Source organism: Typopeltis vanoorti, chromosome 6, assembly GCF_054136105.1.
Source record: "Typopeltis vanoorti isolate ZY-2024b chromosome 6, IOZ_Tvanoo_1.0, whole genome shotgun sequence".
Lineage (NCBI taxonomy): Eukaryota > Metazoa > Arthropoda > Arachnida > Uropygi > Thelyphonidae > Typopeltis > Typopeltis vanoorti.
In genome coordinates, this window is record NC_143554.1 from 19,797,474 (window position 1) to 19,818,162 (window position 20,689).

General features: G+C 35.2%; 1 long non-coding RNA gene across 1 annotated transcript in view; it reads left to right on the forward strand.

Moving 5' to 3' along the window:
• Positions 1 to 6,006, forward strand: part of LOC150105319 (uncharacterized) — a 257,298-nt gene extending 251,292 nt beyond the window's left edge. Inside the window, exon 3 of the long non-coding RNA XR_016548439.1 lies at positions 5,908 to 6,006. This is a non-coding gene — a long non-coding RNA (uncharacterized LOC150105319). The remainder of the gene's footprint in view (positions 1 to 5,907) is intronic.
• The last annotated feature ends 14,683 nt before the right edge of the window (positions 6,007 to 20,689 follow it).

The window sequence follows — 20,689 nt, forward strand, 5'->3', positions numbered from 1 at the left end:
TCAAGGCATAATGCATTACAAAAAAAAAAAAAAAAAAAAAAAAAAAAATGAAATACAAACATGCGGTCACTAAAATATGCACCCTCTGTCCAAAAAGAAATCGAACTTTTCGAAAATAGAAGAAACTATTGGCGCCACCTGTTGTATCTTTTTGTTGTCGAAAGCAGCAACCTTCATTAGTGTTGTGTCAACTGTTTATGACATTTGTTTCATTAGAAGCCGAGTTATAGTGTCAAGAGTGACAGTGTGTTCTCACGAACGGTCGGTCTTCACGATATCCATGCCGTACGCGACGAATTCTCGCTATCAATCGCTTCAAAACTTCGAGATAAAACTCACCATTGACCGTTTGGCCAGGCGGAACGAATTCTTTGTGTAATGCCCTTGGAATCGTGGAAACAAATCAGCATTGTCTTTACGTTTGACTTCTCCAAGCGACTCTCTTCGGATGCCCTCTTCTGGTGGTCTCCACTCAGCACTCTGGCGCTTTGTTTCGGGCTTAAAACACCATGTTTCGTCACCAGTTTCAAGGAAGTTTGACTCCTTGCGAGCGGTTTTAATGAGGTCCTTGCGGTGTTCAATTCGATACATTTTTTGGTCGTCGGTCAACTTGTGGAGAACAAATCGCGAATTCAATTTACAAACTCTCGGTCAAAATGTTGTGCACAGTTGATTTTGGAATCCCCAATTCATCTTCAATCAATCTCGCGGACGATTTCTGGTTTTCTTTGATGAAATCACGCACTTTTTGGATGTTAACTTCGCTCAGTCCAGTTTTTGGACGGCCCAGCTTTTCGTCGTCCTCAAGCGTCTCACGGCCACTTTGAAATAGCTTAAACCACTCGTAAACTTGAGTACGGGATAAGCATTCATCACCGTATACTTTTTTGAAGCATTTGATGTGTTTCGGTAAAACGTTTACCAAGTTTAACACAAAAGTCAATCGCAGCTGTCTGTTTGAAACTCATTTTCCGACCATTCGTCATAACACACTGTCACTCTTAGCACCATAACTCGGCTTCTAATGAAACAAATGTCATAAACAGTTGACACAACACTAATGAAGGTTGTCGCTTTCGACAACAAAAAGACACAACAAGTGATGCCATTAGTTTCTTCTATATTCGCCGATTTCGAAAAGTTACAAATCTGCCTATTCCTTTTGCGGGAAATAAGCGTTGGAATTTTTTTATTTAATTGTTTGTTTTTAAACTATATTTGGATTCACTTCAACTGTTCTTGAGAGAATAGATAAGACATGCTAGTTTGAATGTGTTGATGGTATGGAGGAGTAGAAATCATTTTTGCTGACTTTAATATGTGCGATAAGGTTAAAGTTATAGGACTATGTTTTCCAAGGTTGGTTTTCTACAATTAGAAAAGAGGAAAACTTATGTGCAATCACCAACATTCCGATCCTTCCTTCCTGATTTATCTCAACTCACACTTTGCCATGCAGGAGTTCGAAACCACCGACAGAACAGGTCAGTTAATCCGTATTTCCATAGTCTTCTATGGCAGGAGGTTGCGTGTATTCTTTTGACCAGTTTGCTTGTTTGGAGGGACGAAACACCGATCTCTGTATGAAAAAGGCTAACTCATCGTTTGACTGAAAACACCTGACCAAAGGCCCCGTCTATACTAACCGAACTAAACAGATGCAATAATATCATTCTGTATGTTTAAAAATTCTTTAAGGAGATTTTTGTTGTGAAAAAAATGCAGTTTTAGTAAGATTTTTCAAATTTCTGTTAGCTGTACAAAATCCCCAAACAGTTGAGAAGGGTTCGGCCTACCTGGTTAAAAAGAAAACGTGTAATTGATCCCAAGTATCTGATATAGGCCATTCCTAAACAACGAATGTAATTTTCGCAACGACAGTACTCTTCATACCTTTTAGAACCCCCCCCCCCTCCCCAAACCAGAAATAGCTTGGAAAGAACGAAGTTGTTTGACCATCTTCAATCTCTTTCAGCCTAAAAATCCGATCACATGCCTTCAAGAATACTGGAACGCTACTTACTTCAAAAAAGGGAATGCTGTCCCCTATTTTCACACTACCCTGGTGTGCTTCGACACTCCTTAGTGCCCAGTCAGGCATCGCACAAAGAAAAGCCTCCCACTACGATCATCATTAAGGTTTTCCGCACACAATAAGCGGATAGCTTCTGTTGATGGAATCTCTGTTACGTGTACAAAGTTAAACTTAATAATTCACGGATTAGACTAACCATAGCCTCAATGCCAGGGAATAATAGGGCAATTAATTATACCGGAATTGAGACAAGGCGACTCGCAGGGTGCTTATTGAAGCTTCTCGGGCGATGAGAAGGGTAGGATTAGAGAAGCCATAATAGCAATGGCGAACCTGTTTAGTATCTTGCGTTAGATTTATTAGACAACTTTGCTAGTGTGAGGAGCTGCCATTAGCTTTCAATGCTCTGTGTTTATCTGTGATTTAATGAAACAGTTGCTCAGTTTTATTTCCGAAAGGCACTTTTACCCTTGGATTGCCCTGAGAACAAAATCTACAGCAGCTATTTGGTTTCGTGGATCTTCTATTACAAGTATGTTGAATACCAAATATATGTAATATATGAGAGAGAGATAGACTGCCATGCCAACAACCCTAACGCCAAGTTTTTCCATGTTTTAAAAACGTAGCTTGAACAACAACAACAACAACAAAAAAGACATTTTAAGTGCATTAGGCATGTAACGCGCATGAACAGCGTGGAATAATTGTTGGCAGCAAAATATCAAATATCACGAGTATCTTCTGTTATATATTTGTTATATATAAATATATTCGGTATATACTTCTGTTATACTGAATATACTAAATTCTGTTATACTAAAAATAGTTGCTTAAATTGGAAATGAAAGAATATGGAAGAAGCGTGACTTATTTATAACTTATTTAGAATTAAAGATTGACAGTAAACTAAGCCGGAAACTACACGTTCCAGAAGTATGCAACAGGGTAAGACTTATGTTATGTAGAATATGCGATATAAAAAGAATCTTAACTTTGATTATATTAAGAACTTTATATTTCGTACAGACACAAACTATTATAAAATAACATATTCTAAAATAAAGTAGAACATATAACAATACTGGTACTTCAACCTTATTTGCAAACTAATTTAATACTTTTATAACCAACATTAAATACTGGTACACCATAATTAATTCCAAATACATTCTACTAAATATTATATTAAGAACTTTATATTTCGTACAGACACAAACTATTATAAAATAACATATTCTAAAATAAAGTAGAACATATAACAATACTGGTACTTCAACCTTATTTGCAAACTAATTTAATACTTTTATAACCAACATTAAATACTGGTACACCATAATTAATTCCAAATACATTCTACTAAATATTATATCACAGACAGGTTTGGGTCAATAATAAAAATAATAAAAATTCGTTTATTGTTCACTGAATAGTCGAAGCTAAGTTCTATAATTAATAAGTTCTAATTCATTTTTGATAATGGTGGGTAGGAAATAAGTAATACTAACAACACAGTGTTTATTTATTTTTTTCCTAGTGGAGATTTTCCTCGGGTCTCTCGCAACTAAAGTTTGAAACAGTTGCCTGGCAAATGGATAATTTATTTAAAAAGGCGAACATACGGACTCTTGAACATGCTCTGTTTGCCTTATACCTCGGGCAATACCAAGGCAACTCGTACAAAGGATTTGTATTTTGTTTACCCTCGTTTTTTTAATTCGATTAAGAGTTTTCCGATGCCAAATTAAATCCTCTTAGACTCTTTTCTTTAAACGAATATTTACTATTAATAATTGACTATAATTAATTTATTCTTTGAGATATCAACTGTTGCTTTCGAATTCTTCATCGTATTTTTGCTTTTTGAAACTTGAGCTTTATTTATGCGAAAGCTACGATTCCATGCAATCTAACGTCATTTGGGTGCATTTCTATAGAAACGAATCATATAAACAAATCCAGCCAATAAGTTTCAGTTAATAATTTAAGTAATTGTTCTTAACTAAATAATGTATACATAATTTTTATATATAAAAGAGAGACATACATAATACATTCTTAAATAAATAAAGTTATATATTAATAAATTAAGAAATAAATGAATTATTTATTATTTTAGAGAATAGCAAAATATTTATTTAATATGATTATTTAAGAGCAAATAGATATTAAGGTAAATCCCCGTGTGGTGGCCGGGATAAGAATAGTCTCTCTGTAGCCTATGCATGTCGTACGAGGCGACTAAAATGGGTACCCTGGGAGGGTAATGGATGGCAATGTTGTAGCCAATGAAGTTTCAACTGAGGCTCAGCTATTGCCCTCCTGCCATGACCAGAGCTTATAGCCCCAATATTACCCTATCTGTACATTTTCTTCTACAGATAACGGGGAATATGAAAAGCATTCTTGCTTCACCCATTTAGACCCCCCCCCCAAAAAAAGGTAAGTGCAAATATCTCCTCTATTTATTAATAAATGAAAAAGGTAATTACACAGAATCGAGGATCCAACACAAAAGAAAGTTTTTTTTGTTTTTTTTAAATAAAATAAAATAAAAACTAATTTAAACGTAGTGTCTAATATCTTCTTTAACTCCAAACTAACTTTGGATCCTCCCACAGGATTAAGATCGACACATACACACTAAAGATCATCACGGAGCATGCGCAACTAATGGGAGACTTTTACCTGAAATTGTCGCAATTCCACGTAACCATAATTATTAAATTGCATGAATTGCAGATTATAAAACTGGAAGACTGCACGACAAAATGTGCTGTCATAAATAGTTACCGATTTGTCCGTCAGTAAGGGCTATAAATAGAATTCGAGGTCAATATACCATCAACGACCATTCTAGTTTAAATTAAGGGCTGATTTTATTATTACTTGTTTAGACTAGCTAAATATATATTGCCGCTTTCATTGGGGGAGGGTGCATAAATCGTCGAAAGACAATTTATGAACTAATAATTCAGGGAAAGGTAATTTACCTAAAAAATTAACAAACATAATTAAATACAATTAATTAAAAGAAAGAAAGCAGAGTGTTTCATTATGCTGTTATGTGGCGCTACAATCGCCGGAGTTAAACAGAAGTAAAGCACTGCAAAATTTCCACAAAGTTCAATTGTTTATAAACACCAGTAATCTATTCACCTAAATTAAGTTGATTACCAATGAAAGTGAACAGAAACTGACTTGTCTCTTCAATAATTTCAGGGAGTTTAGTAGCATAATGCTACTAAAACACCTGCTAAGAAATAGAGAAAGATGGGAATGAATTTAATGCCATACGGTTAACTTTTCATTTCTTTTCGACGTATGTCAGTTGACATAATTGCCAAACAATATTACGTTAGCATGCGTTAGCATTTGATAGTAGCAACGAAATATACATGGAATTAAAATCCAATTTATATTTATATTTTATTTTATTTATTTTCCTTTTTTTTTTTTCTAAATATGTCGTTGTGACATCTTTGTAAAAAGTATGGCTATTTACATATATTAGCGTTAGGTACTGGCAAGGAATTAAAATCCTAGTTTATATTTTCCGTTTTACTTATTTCAGGAATAAATCGTATGTTTATTTTCGTATCAATATTAAAAATTAATATCGCCAACAATTTTTATTCAGACGGTGCTGCCATCTGGATTCCAGATGTAGAGTAAAAATATCAATTTCTCTCCAATTTCATACCGAAATTATCACGTGCTTTTTTTTCTCTCAACTGATTAATGCATATAATATATTAGTTTATTAGGGAAACTTATCACTGTTTTATTTTTTAATTTCATTATGAATAACATATTTAAAATTAATGAAATGTATTAATAATTTTATTTTTCTTTATTCTTTATGAACATAGGCAAGTCAAAATATTCAAGGAATATTTACGAAGGAATTATGAGAATGCATTCGCCATCTGTGACAAGCTTCGACAAACACGATACAGCAGCATAGTCTGACGTCATAGATACGAATCATCCGGGCATCCAAAATTTGGAAGTGCCAGTTGTTTATTTACTTTTACATACAATTTGATTTTGGTTTTTATTTTTATTGGAAAATAAACTTTTAATTTATATAATTTAAAATAAATATAAATAATAATATAATATATAAATAATTTAAAATAAAACATCAAAATAAAGAATATTGATCTATTATTATAACCATGTTTTGTTTTTCGTATTTATTTTAAACAAATAACAATGAATATTAAGAAAATATTTTTATGAAATTTACTATAGTTGTAAAATAAATATTTCAGTTAAGTATTTCATTTTAAATAACACTTTTTTAAATTAACCTCCCTTTAATAATTATTAGCCTAATTATTAAACTAAAATTAACTGATAGTTTATTAGTTTACCAATAAATGCAACTTTAAACCGTATAATATTATAATCTATAAAGAATACCATGCAGATATTTATTTTTACATTGAGATTCGAGTGAAAATACCTATCGTATCATCTCTGATTCTTATAATCTTATTATCACCATTTTATTATTTTATTTGAAGCCTTACTACTTTATCATTATTCTTGAATTTTAGCTTCATTCCTGGTACCATTCAATTTCAAGTTTTGCACGTGACACCAACTTAAATGTGAGAGAGGAGATTATGACAAAAACACATAAAATAACATTTGTAAGCATATTAGAAGCTAAGAATGTCTTACAATGGTCCTTATGTAATCGTGCGAATACTGTTAATATTACTATTATTCTATTCATATGATTACGCGATGTCTAAGGAGGCCTCGAATTCATCACAGAAAGTCCTTTAACCTGGCTTGGATTTCATGGAAGAGGACTTCGCTCGCGGATCTGTTTTTCTAATATATCCCATACATTCTCAATGCAGTTCAGATCAGGGCTTTGTCGTGGTTAGGGAAGATGGTGTCAGTCGCTAGCCCCACACGATGACACCCCCCCTCTAGAAATGTGAGTTGTGTTTACAAGACAAGCTGGGCTCCAGTCAAACTCTCTGCCTACCATACAGAACAAAGGGTAACGTGACTCTTTGGAACACATGACTCTTTTCGGTCTTCCAGTGTCCAATCACGGTGTTCCTGACACCACTGCAGACGAACTTTCCGGTTTTTTCGCAGTATCGAAGAGGGGCAGTCGTCAATACCGATCCCTCTCAATTCCCTGCGCATATTTCAGTGAGATAGGGGTCTGGGACAGCCTTCATTAAATGCTTCGGTCAATTGCTGCACAGAGGAAGTTCCGTTCCGTATACGGACATACCTTCTCAGATGACAGCGATTTCGTTCATGGCGGACTGGGGAGAGGGGGGATTAGAAATGTAAACTTCAGGTATAAGGAGGAAATCGTTAAAAGAATGTTATGCAGCAAATAAAAATGCTCATTAAGGGAAGTATTAATTTATGTTTTAATTTATAAATACGACAATATTTATATAAGTATGGAACTATTAAAATTACCAAACCGAATCAACCTATTTGGAAATTCTTATTATTTATTTATTTATTTTTCAGTTACGTTTGCGACATTTCTGCGTGTGTGTGGGGGGGGGGAGATAATAAATGGGTAATATTTGTGGATAAGTCCTTATGGGTTGTTTTTATTATTGCAATAAACAGCATGTGAAAAGTTAGATTCCGTCACGTGCAACTATTGACAGTGGAAAATTATTAGAATGAAATTTCAACAATACAAAGCTAAGTTTGTTCACCGGAAAAAAAGTAGCAGTGAGTGTTATCTCATATTGGGTAAAACTGCTATTAGCGTATGCTTATCATAACTAGGCATGTAGTTGATTTGTAATTTTTACAATATTAAAATGAATTATTTTTTTAAACTAACTTACTACAAATTTTCCGATTAAAAATCTGCAAAGAGACCTTACTTATTTTGGGTCGAACACAAATGCATCTCAAAACTAAAATTCAAAACTGTCACGCACACAACATCACATCGTGAAAGTATTTTATGAATTTGTAACAGCCTTTCAAAGTATGAAAAAAAAAATTGACAAAACGAGAATAGTATGTGGTCGGATATAACATAATGGAAATTTTGTTATTGCAAATTATAGCATTTACCTTAGAGAACAACATACATCAGTAGGCCTTGATCCTGAGTCGAAGTGCTTGATGTATTTCACTAATTTTATTTTATTTCTTTTATTAACTATAATAACAATAATAACGTAAGTGATACACGCTACGTAAAATATTAATTATTTTTTTAAACACTCTCAATTTTTCTATAAATTCATAACACATAGTATACACCTTTTAATTTTTCATATCTTAATATTACAATTATTTAATTCAAAATTAGTTTCGTTGACGAAAGGAGTCCTTTTTAGGACTTCCAGGGTAACAAATGGCAATGCAGTAGCCCATGAAGTTTTAACTGAGGCTCGGCTATTGCCGTTACCCAGCCATGACTAGAGCTTTTTAGCTCGATAACACCCCATTCACACAGATTTTCTTCATTCAGATGACGGGATAAAGAGTCAAGGACTCAGTCCATCGCCCAGTTCTTTTAAGAACTTAAGAACTAAGTTTCGTTGACTTCAAGTAAAAAGAGTGTTGATTATCCGTTAACTAATTATCGGCTTTTGGATAAGATCAAAGTGTAGTATGTAGTATAGTATAGTATATAGTATAGTATCTGTGCTTAACAGGCTAATAGCATTTCGTAGTATATCTGTTCTTAATCGTTAATTAATATCGGTACGAGTCCCATCGGGGTTCACGATATTTAACCGGAAATTTACAGATCTTCCTAAACCCCGAACTGGGGAAATTTCAAACACTCGGTGGTGGGAATAATTAGGCCCCACCTCCAATACTCCAACGATGTCATCTGTTGGTCCTCGCGTCTGAGCCCTCGGCTTTGAGATGGATGTAGGAGCCGAAAATATATTCGGGTTCACTCCTTATGGTGGTGGAAGATACCAAGTAGTCACCAAGAACATCGCCTCCAGGAATAAGATACTTGGCGGATTTGAATGTAGAGGTAAAACAATTTCTCCCTTAATGGTAGGGAGCATCCTTAAAACCCTCAAAATCTCAAGATTCTCCCTAGAATACGCGGAGAATGAAGACATCATTCGGAGCGTGTTTTCAAAGTGGGGTAATGTAAAAGAAATCCAGGTCCTTAATGATGCTGAAAACCCAGAGCGGAAATCAGGAGAAGGTAACATCTCCCTTGAGATGAAAACAGAAGTGCCCAACTTCATTCTCATTGGATCTGCCAGGGTCAACTACCCTGGCGTGAAAAAACAGTGTTTTAGATTTGGTGCCTTCAGTCATCTTGGAGCAGACTGCCCTCGAATAAAATGTGGAAATTGTCTGAAAACAGCTCATACAATAGATAAATGCAAGGCAGCTTGCCTCAAATGTGGTACCCTGAACCACAAAGTGGACACCTGCCCGTCCAGAACCCATGCAGAAAGGATGGGAGGAACGATAAAGCCAACAGCAACGACAGAATAAGAGTCGGGAAACCCAGATTTTCCAACTCTAGAAGAGACATACGGCAAAATAACGGCTGTAGAAGAGAAGGCAGTCGCCACAGAAACCATAGCATCAGATGTACATCAGAAACCACAGATGTACACACACACACTAAACTTGTTAATTTAATATATCAATTATTATCGCATAGTCCACCATCTACCAAGGGACTGATCATGGTCGATATTTTCATTTCTTCAGTGTTCCTGCAATGCTAGTGCAGTTCCAGAGTCTCTGTGCTCTCTCATCTATACTTTTTCTTCTATTCATAAACGACATTATTTCATTTATGAATAGAATTTATGACAACCCAGAAATTCTGTTCATACTTCTACCAATGACAATACACTCCATTCACGTATCCCCCAAGCTGGAAGATCTTTCATGATCAGTGCCCTAACCACTGATCTTGGATGGATCTTTGACTTTGATGACTGAATGATCTTTTCTATCATGACCATCAACGTCTCAGTTTTGATATGTCCAGACCTCCTCGCAAGATCAATATCTTCCATGGACTGACTTACATCTCTAGCTACTCCTAGCATAAGCACATCACCTCGATACATCCAAAAAAAAAAAAACCTAGATGGGCTTTTCTGTTCAAGACAATATACGAACATTGTAAAAATCCCAAATCTGTCCTTGCTTAAAATAGTGTTTCTCACATATGATAGAACACCAAAATCTTATGTAAAAATGCCTGATGCTTATCAGAAGAGGATGATACATAATTCTTCTATCAATCACGACCCATACCAGTCCCTTTCTCATAGATGCACGATCTCAACCACATGTCTTCTGTAGATATTTTCATGGGATCTCACGAGCGATTACTGGCCAACCTCTCTTCACTGTCCAGCTCTAAATATACCGAACCAATTTCTCACTATCTTCCTCTTTCATCCTATTTACCTATGTGCTTTGGTATACCTTCCCCCCCCTCCCATAGTTTGTCTTTAGGAGGACAAATCCTTAATATATAAAAATTAAATATGGGAATTGCTAAGTATGTAGCTACTTACTAATTGTTGGCCAGAAGAAAATGAACTACCAGGTTTAATAACACGCTATGAACACACACAAAAAAATTACTCTCACACCCATAAACTTATTTTAAATATTTGAAAGTTATTTATACACAACTTGAGGATTTGGGGTTGTGTGACATCCGTGGCACCATCAGCATAAATATAATTAATTATCAGTACGTGATATGCAGCATGAGCGCAGTCAGCATGGACATCTTTCACTGGACAACTCCGGGTTATGATTCGATGATCCGAAGGCTATTTTATAACCGAAGGTGAATTAAAAAGATAATTTCGTAATGTGCTCCGAAAGCAGTACGTAAGGAGTTAACAGTAATTTTTATTTTATGAAAAATTTTATGAGTTTTTCTCTTTTTGGTTTCACGAACCTTATTGAGTGTTAGAGAATGCTTTACCATTACAAAATCATAATATAGTCAAGCTAAGACAGATGGCGTGGTTGAACAAGCAGATAACATACCCGTTCTCTCGGTAACACCTCGTGGGTTCAAGTATAACCAGTGGCGGATTATCCATTAAGCGCGCGCCTAGAGCCTCGTCGTCTCGAGGGGCTTCAAAAATTACATAGCAAAATGATAATATCCCTCTAAAAAATATAAAATTATAGAAGAAAACTAAAAATATGAAAGATATAAAAACTGGCGTTAAGACATTATCAAATAGTTACAAAGACGATATTGACACTCAATATTTTGAAGATAAGGTTTTTCATTTTATAAAATTTATCAAAGAAGCTATATCGTGTTCTCATCAAATGTATAAAACAATAATAGATGGTTTATAAAGTACATTTCCTAACGTAGAGACAATCTTAAATTTTTTTTTTGACTTTACCAATAAGCAATGCTAGTGGAGAACGTTCTTTTTTCGGTCATAAAAAGAATAAAAAAATTATTTAAGAAATAGTTTAGGGCAGACTCATTTAAATGACTTATCTATAATGTTTATAGATCAATGATGGATATATCTGGATTATGATAACATTATCGATAGAGTTGCAGATTTAAAAGCACGAAAGGTAACGTAAGTTATAATACTAACTAGACAAATTAAATAGTTATTGTTTGTTGTTGTTATGTTCCATCAAGTCGTTTTCGACTCCTGGTGATCCCACGAACATACACTCTCCATTCCGATCTGAAATGATGTCTGAAAGACATGGTCAGGGACAGATCGGAATCCAAGTGCACTCCAGTTGCTTCTTTAACTCCATCCACCCATCTAATTCTTGGTCTCTTCTCCTGCTTCCATCAACTTTAGCAAGCATCGTCATCTTCTCTAGACGTCATTTTCCCGCATATGTCCGAAGTATGACCATTCTTGCTTGATGATCACAGCTTCAAGGAAGCAATCTGGCTTTATTCTGTCTCTCACTGATTTATTCGTTTGCTTTGTAGTCCATGGTATTCTTAGTAAGCGTCTCCAAACCCATAATTCAAATGCATCTATCTTCCTTCTTTCACTTTTTCTCAGGGTCCAACTTTCACATCCATACAGCACCACAGAAAATACATGCTTTCACGATTCTGGTTTTTGTTGCGAGGCTAATATCTTTAAAGATCTTGCTTAAATTTGTCATTGTTTTCTTTCCAAGTAATAATCTTCTTCTAACTTCTTCGGTACAATAACCATCTTGATCAATTCGGGATCATAGGAGGAGGGAGCACAAAATTGTTAGCTGCTTCCATTTTCCTCCCATCTACTTCAAAATCATTAAGTTCACATGTTGCCATAACTTTTGTCTTTTTGAGGTTAGGTTTAAGACCATAAATAATTATAAATAAAGAAAAAAACTTATTATTTAAGGAACTTATTGTCTTTTTAATATAAAAAAACACTTTTACATAAAGGGCCTTATAACAAAATTGAGCCTAAGACCTCAAAGGACCATAATCCGTTACTCAATCTAACCACGAATAGGGATGTTTGTAAAACGCCTTCTCTGAACAAGTTGTATAGCTCCTTCAGTTTATAAGGCTTTTTTTTTTCCCTTCTTAATGAACAGAGATACTCATTACACTATTATAATTAAAATACTAACATTTTGAAGGATCCGAGCTGAATTCTGCCGCTGTCTTGGAAACACAGATGACAAAAATAGTGTATAGCAAATAACTCACTTCAGCTTGCTCAGAGAGAGTTCAAAATTCTGAATGAAAGAGAGAGAAAGGTCCAGTGAACTTCGTCACAAAATTAAGGAATGTGACACTTGTTGATATGAGAAACATCTCAAGCACTTGTTATCTGCAGCCTCTGTTTTCAACCCAAAATGCGTTTGAGTGCAATGGGAATGTCAAAACGTCCATATTTTATTACCGCTGCGTGTGTTTGAAAATGGGACTTCAAAATTAGTTAAAATCGAAGTATTAGTTTTTTGCTGTCAATAGGCAGTATCTCATCAAACCCTCGTACCTTGAATTAAACGTGTGTATGTGTATTTAGCGTATTTCCTCGTGACATTTATCGCAGATTTTGCCAGAGTATCCATAATATTCAGTCTGTACTGAAATGCCCTTTGCACTTCGAAATAAGTTTTGTTTTATTTATTTATTATTATTTTTAACCCATTTCGAAATGCAAACTAGGACAAGAGGAACTTTATAAGAGATCTTGAAGCGAAGGTGTCGGTCTCATAGTAGGGTGGTAGGAATTTCAGCTTCAGGAAACTCTGGCTTATTCGATTCGAAAAACGGACAGATCGGAGAACGCACGCAAGTATCTTCGTTGTTTTACCGTAATTACAAATTCAGATAAATCTGACGCAATACTGTCATAACCTCGTGGGTCACTGCTTATGTCCATTCTGGTTTCTCAAACAGGAGTCGTGCTATAAGAGTGGTCAAATGATAAATGGAAGTCAAAACACAGGCAAACTGACTAGAAGAACACAAGCAATTGACAGATAAAATAAACTAACACTGATAGCATTATGTTTGCTTTATAAGATGGAGATAAACCTGTCCATATGAGTCTGAAGGTCGTTGTATCATCACACGCTAACTATCCAAGATAGCAGAAAAAGGTTAGGCACTTCAGGAAGCACTCCAGACAATTCTATTCCAGACATGATCCTTGGAAAATATGAAAGTGAAATTATCTACCCGGAGTGTGGAAAATTTTGCGTCTAAAGAAATCATCTAGGAAGAGTCAGTTTCACTTTTATGTTGCTCTCATCTGAGATAAAGATATTTGTGTCTGTGATAAAGATATTTGCTAATATAATTGAGATATAGCTGACAAATTTGGATTTAATTCTTTTATTATTAATGTCTTGGTTCAAAAATATTTGTAAGTTTAAGGACACGAGAACTTTTTTGACCACTTAAGCTTTGATTCAGCATTTAATCCCATTTGTATGTATCTGTTGATTTTTATCATCGAATATCTCCTAGTGGATATTTGTTATTCTTGTTTTAATGATTTTTTTCTCTCCCAATACTTACCATTTTAAGCTAATCAAACGTTAGCCAAATAAATAACGTAATGGGCTTCGATATTCGTTTACGAATATGTTCTCATCAATTAAATGTCATAGAGAAAATATACAGACATACATCTTCAAGGCCCACCTTTTCTAATTGGGTTATGGGGGCAACAGCTGCAAGAGGAACTTCCAATGGTCACGATCCTCTGCCACCAAGCTCAGGTGTTCTGGTGGGATTCCCAAACGCGTCCACCCAAGGTTTTGGATATAATCTATCCAGCGAGTGCTTGGCCTTCCACGTGGTCTTCTACCCTCTGGCTTGGCAAAGAGGGCCTGCTGAGGGAGTCTCTCTTGTGGCATTCTGATCAGGTGCCCGTACCAACGTAACTGTGATAGAGAAAATAAAAGATGAAAATGAATATGTAATAATAAAAGAAAGACGAAATGAGAAAATTAAAGATGAGAAAGGATGAAGAAAATAAATATGTAGATGAGAATATAAGATATGAAGATGAAGATGAGAAAATAAACGATAAAGATGATAAAAAATAAAAGATGAAGAACATGAGAAATAAAACAAAGAAAATGGGAAATAAAACATGAAAATGAAGATGAGAATACAAAAGTTGTAGATGAGAAAGTAAAACATGACAAATAAAAGATGTAGAGAAGAATATGATATGAAAATGAAGATGCGAAAATAAAAGATGAAGATGAGAATATAAGATGAAGAAGATGAGAAAATAAACGATAAAGATATGATAAAAAATAAAAGATGAAGAAGATGAGAAATAAAACATGAAAATAATGATAAGAATATAAGATATGAAGATGAGAAAGTAAAAGATGAAAATAATGATAAGAATATAAGATATGAAGATGAGAAAGTAAAAGATGAAGAAGATGAGAAATAAAAGATGTAAATGAGAATATAAGTATAAAGATGAAGATGAGAAAACACGATGAAGAAGATGAGAAAATAAAACATGAGGCCGAAGATGAGAAGATCCAAGATGAAGATGTAGATGAGAAAAATAAAAGGTGCACATCTAAATGAGAATATGACATGAAGATGAAAAAAAAAAGATGAAGATGAGAAAAATAAAGAAGAGGAAGATGAAAAAAATAAAAGAAAAGGAAGATGAAATGAAAATGAAAAATTTAAACCATTATTAGCGAACAGGTTTATAAGTCTGCTTTCTACAGCCCAGAGAAAGTTCCAGAACCTTCCCACACCAATCAACCACAAATCGATATTTCTGAATGGAGAGAACGAGGTTGCAAATCACATCCAATCCTCCCCTGTGGGCTTTGGATACTGCCGTTTACTTGAAGCAATTATATTATTTATTTTATGGCTTTCCAGTTTTAATTTTACGATACGATGTCATTCAGAAAGTTGACCTAACGTTTAATATCTGTTGAGGCGTTCGTCCTGTCCGATTGTCTGTTTTAGTTGGCGAATGCCTCACACCTATCCACGTCGTCTCTCTCTGAAAAGAACGAGTTGTTGTTTTGACGGCTTTTCTTGCCGCTCGTTCACGCAGCTTTATACGTTGTGTTGTGTGCCAATGTTCATCTTTTGTGGCGTTATTTCCATTAGTTCTCGCTGTCACCGGACTTCAATAAACACACGGACGTGAATTTGGCCTTTCCGTCTGACCCGGGTCTCACACCTGTAACTACTACAAGGGCTGCGGGACAAGTCTCGCTGGCCCAGGGGACGGCTTCCATGGCCGCTATTGTGTCGCTCAGTGGGGGTGGACATGTAATTACTGCCGGAGTGTGTTTAAACGTCAAGCTGAGCTAGGAATGTCTCTCCCCTTGGTTAGCTACCACTGTTAACCTCTTGCCCCGACGATAGGTGATGGCGTGGAGGGGGGGAAGAAAGCACCAATGCACGGAGATGAAATGAGGGGGGTCGGGAGAGAAAGGGGAGATAAAAAAAAGCGACTGAACCGATTTTTCTCGCTCAAGATGGGACGTGACGGGTGTTTGAAGTGAGACGCGGACATGATGGAATGCGAGTTTTGAACTGCCTCCACCGAGCGAGGTGCGTCTGTGTGTACACGGGGCGCAAGGGTTGGGTGCCAGTACTAAAAGGCACTGCTGAACTAAACCTTCATAATGCGGCGTCACAGTTGTTAGAGGGGGTTGATCGTTAGGGGATCTGAGCACGTTTTGATGGGTGGCAGCTCTAAGTTACTCCTTTCGTCAAACAGCTGAAACTCCCAGTGGAAAGAGATAAAAGGAACGTCAAAGAGCCCTATTGGTGACTGTCAGCTACCGCCGGTTTTAGTTTTAAGAAGGGCATTCTAGAAATGAGAATGTCGGATTAGTATTTCAAGTAACGCATCCGTCATTATTTCATAGTATTTTGTCAATGAAATACACCTCAAGTACTTTTTCGCTATTGAGTACTCAGTACTCACGTTCAGCAAGTATTAGTTGCAAAGTCAGAAGACAGTAAAGGGCACAAAGACATACATTTTTATAAACACAACTGCTTAATATTTGCACATTATGCAGCCGTAAAATGGGTACACATACGTAATCTAAAGACAGCTTAAAGATGGCGACTATGTGCAGAAAGAAATGTTATTGTAGCTGTTGGTCAAATGGAAAAATATAAGTACTTCCCCCCCCCCCCCCTCCGACGAAAGGTGAGCGTAGATAAGAAAGATTTGAGTTAAATGCTTCTGAGGCTTTAGCTACAAGACGTTCAAACCTTAAGTTAAATTTTAAATGAAGTGTTCTTTGCAATACGGAATAAAAGCAGCATTCACGCTATTGTCTTCTTTTTCTGTAATTATTGAGGAAATAAAAATAAGAACAAAAGATGTTTTGAACCACATTTATTGTAAGAGGAAAACAAACAGGGAAAAATAGCATGTGGTAGGAAAGAACAAACACATGGAACAAATTGTTAATGAAAATATCATTAGTAGAGGATACTAATGATATTTAAATGGTACCGAAGGTTACTCAAGGAGAACTAGAGAAGCTCTACGTTAGCTACTGATCAGCAGCCTTTCTAATAAACTCGTCCACTGTTAAAAGCAAATCCAGACCAGCATGAAGGTAGATTTTTACCAAACGCTATTAAATGGCAAATTTTTGTGTATGAAAATTTAATGAAACTTAAGTCCTTAAAAGGACTGGCTTAAAAGGGCGAAGCAAGAATGCTTTTCGTATTCCCCGTTATCTATAGAGGACAGTGTAGGGATATGGTGTTATTGAGCTATAAAGCTCTGATCATGGCAGGAGGGTAACAGCAATAACCGAGCCTCAGTTAGAACTTCATTGGCTACAGCATTGCCATCCATTATCCTCCCTGGGTACCTATTTTAGTCGCCTCATACGACATGCATGAGCTACATTGGGACTATTCTTATCCCTACCACCATACGGGAGAATTTAATGAACAAACCGACTAAAAATTATAAATCTTTAACATATTAGGAAAAAATGTCGGTGTTAAAGCAATAATAAACAAATTCTTAAATATATGAAAATTAAATATAAGAAATTAATAAATTCCTATTGCATATTAAAGTTCTAATTTTATAGTTAATAACTTGATTGATAATTTTTAAAATATGAGATTTTTTTTTTTTACTTCAAAACCAGCAGTAATGCCATTTATAAAATTATTGATAAGCATCTCTTCTGAGGGGAGGGAGGGAGTGCCCAGTTTATTTTCCTTTCTGACTTCTAATTCTTCGTGTTCCCCCCCCCCCCCCGCATTCTTCTCTGAGAGATTTTGTCATATTCAAAAAAAAAAAAAAAATAATAATAATAAATAAATAAAAATTGAATTGAATTTTAACTTTTCAGATGTAGTCGGATTTTTTTTAATCTATTTTGCAAAACAAAATAAAATAAATTAAAATGACTCCATTATACCAAAGGGAATAGTTCGAATTTTGAAACTACACCCTCTATCCAAAAAGAAACCGAACTTTTCGAAAATACAAGAAACTAGTGGTGCCACCTGTTCTACCTTTTTATTGTCGTGTTAACTGTTTATGACAGTTGTTTCATTAGAAGCCGAATGATAGTGCCAAGAGTGACAGTGTGTTTTGACGAACGGTCGGTCGTCATGATATTCATGCCATAAGCGACGAATTCTCGCTGTCAATCGCTTCAAAACTTCGAGATAAAACTCACCCTTGACCGTTTGGCCAGGCGGAACGAATTCTTTGTGGATAATGCTCTTGGAATCGTAGAAACAAATCAGCATTGTCTTTACTTTTGACTTCAAAGCGACTCTTTTTCGGATGCCCCTCTTCTGGTGGTCTCCACTCAGCACTCTGGCGCTTTGTTTCGGGCTCATACTAAAACGCCACGTTTCGTCACCAGGTAACGATCGTTTCAAGGAAGCATGAGTCCTTACGGGCGGTTTTAACGAGGTCCTTGCAGTGTTCAATTTGATACATTTTTTGGTCTTCGGTCAACTTGTGGGGAACAAATCGCGAATTCAATTTACGAAGGCCCAAACTCTCGGATAAAATGTTGTGCACAGTTAAATTTGGAATTCCCAATTTATCTTCAATCAATCTCACGTACGATTTCAGTTTTTTTTTTTTTTTTTTGATGAAATCGCGCACTTTTTGGATGTTAATTTCGCTCAGTTCAGTTTTTGGACGGCCCGGCTTTTCGCCGTCCTCAAGCGTCTCATGACCACTTTGAAATCGTTTAAACCATTCGTAAACTAAATAAATCCCAATTTACAAGATAAACATTCATCATGGTATGCTTTTTAAAGCATTTTATGCGTTTCGGTAAAACTTTTACCAAGTTTAACACAAAAGTCAATCGCAGCTCTCTGCTTGAAACTCATTTTCCGACCGTTCGTCAAAACACACTGTCACTCTTGGCATAACTCGGCTTCTAATGAAACAAATGTCATAAACAGTTGACACAACACTAATGAAGGTTGCCGCTTTCAACAACAAAAAGATACAACAGGTGGCGCCACTAGTTTCTTCTATTTTCGAAAAGTTCGGTTTCTTTTTGGACAAAGGGTGTATACGATTAAGAATCATCTTATCAGAGAAGCACTCACGTGAGAAATATTTAAAAACAGACATTCATTACATAAATAAAAACATTCATTACATCAGTCCTCAGGTTAACGCAGACAACAGTGCGATCAAGTTTCTAAAAAGATAATATTATTTGGTCAATTTTTTTTCTTTCATAAACAATCACCATATAAGCGTCAGTATATTCTAAAATTTTATCAATATTATTATTAAAGATACGTAGGAATTAGACGAGGGAAAATATATAAACGTTCACTCTATTTGTCTGCTTAAAATACAGGAGTAGGCGAAAGCAATTGTCTCCAAAAGTTAGTTATCGAGGTCATATAAGTGAAAAGTCAGTGTATTTAGTTCCTGTATAATTAGGGTAACACACAATCATTTGTGTGTAATAATATATTATTGCTCAAATTCGTATCATATTTGTATTTTATTTATTTTCTAATATATTCACTGATCTTAGTGCTTCAAAATAGTATAAAATAAACGAAAGGTAATGAAATTGCCCTGTTGAACAGAAAAATGTCAGTATTGACACAGTATTGATGTTATTGATTTATTGATTTATTAATATTGACTGAAATAAATTATCAGACCGACGACACGAGAATGGTGGGGGAAAGCCCAGAAATATTCAGAGAACAGTATTTAGTTCTTGTCACACATTTAGTCACACAGGAGTGGAAAGAATGTATGATTTTCCCATTGCTCAAAGGTGCAAAGACCGACGTGTCCAACTATCGATCTATCAGTATCTCTGGAGTGATGCGGAAAATTTTGGAAAAGTTGGTAAGAATATTTATTTAATTTATTTATAAAAAGGAAAGAGAAAGTAATTTTATTTGTCGCTTGAACATGTACTTGGAACTCTAGAGCGCTTTCTTTTTGGCTTATTTTTTTTTTCACTCATATTTCTCCCCATAGTTTCAAACGCTTTTTCATTATTCTCTTAGTTTCATAACTGCGCAAGATATTTGTAGTGTTTAACGATGTTTTTGCAATCAACGAAAACACAAGAGGACGAATTCGTGCGGATAAAGAAAATCAGCCACATCTCTTCATTGCGCATGTCCTTGTCTAATGGAATTAGACATGGAACAACAAGAACAGAATTATGCGTCAAAGAACACAAATATATACGTCGTTTTATAAATCCTAATTTACAAGATAGTTATATATTCATTTTACAATTTATCATGTAGTTTCCGATTATCCAGAAAAAATTCATTTCTAATCTGAATAAGCGATAGATAAGCTACACTAATATAATGGCAAAATAAATAAATATCTATAAATAATTGATTTAATAAAGAAAACTGAATCCCGAAGCACATATTACAAAAACTGAACATACAATAGTTGACTGTGGAAAAGGCTAGGTAACATTGTTGCCTAGCAACATACGTTGCTAGGTAACAGATGTGCACCGCTTTTACCAAGCGCTGAATTTCACAAATGGATTGTTTATAAAATTCGGTTTATAAAAGTAAATTAGCTGCGTTTTTAAGTATTCACAAGAGTGAAAATAATGCGGTTTGCCACGCACTTCAACTGTAAGTTACACTTCAACTATGAGAGATACTTAATGATTCAATCAGCGTATATTCGCATGATAAGCATT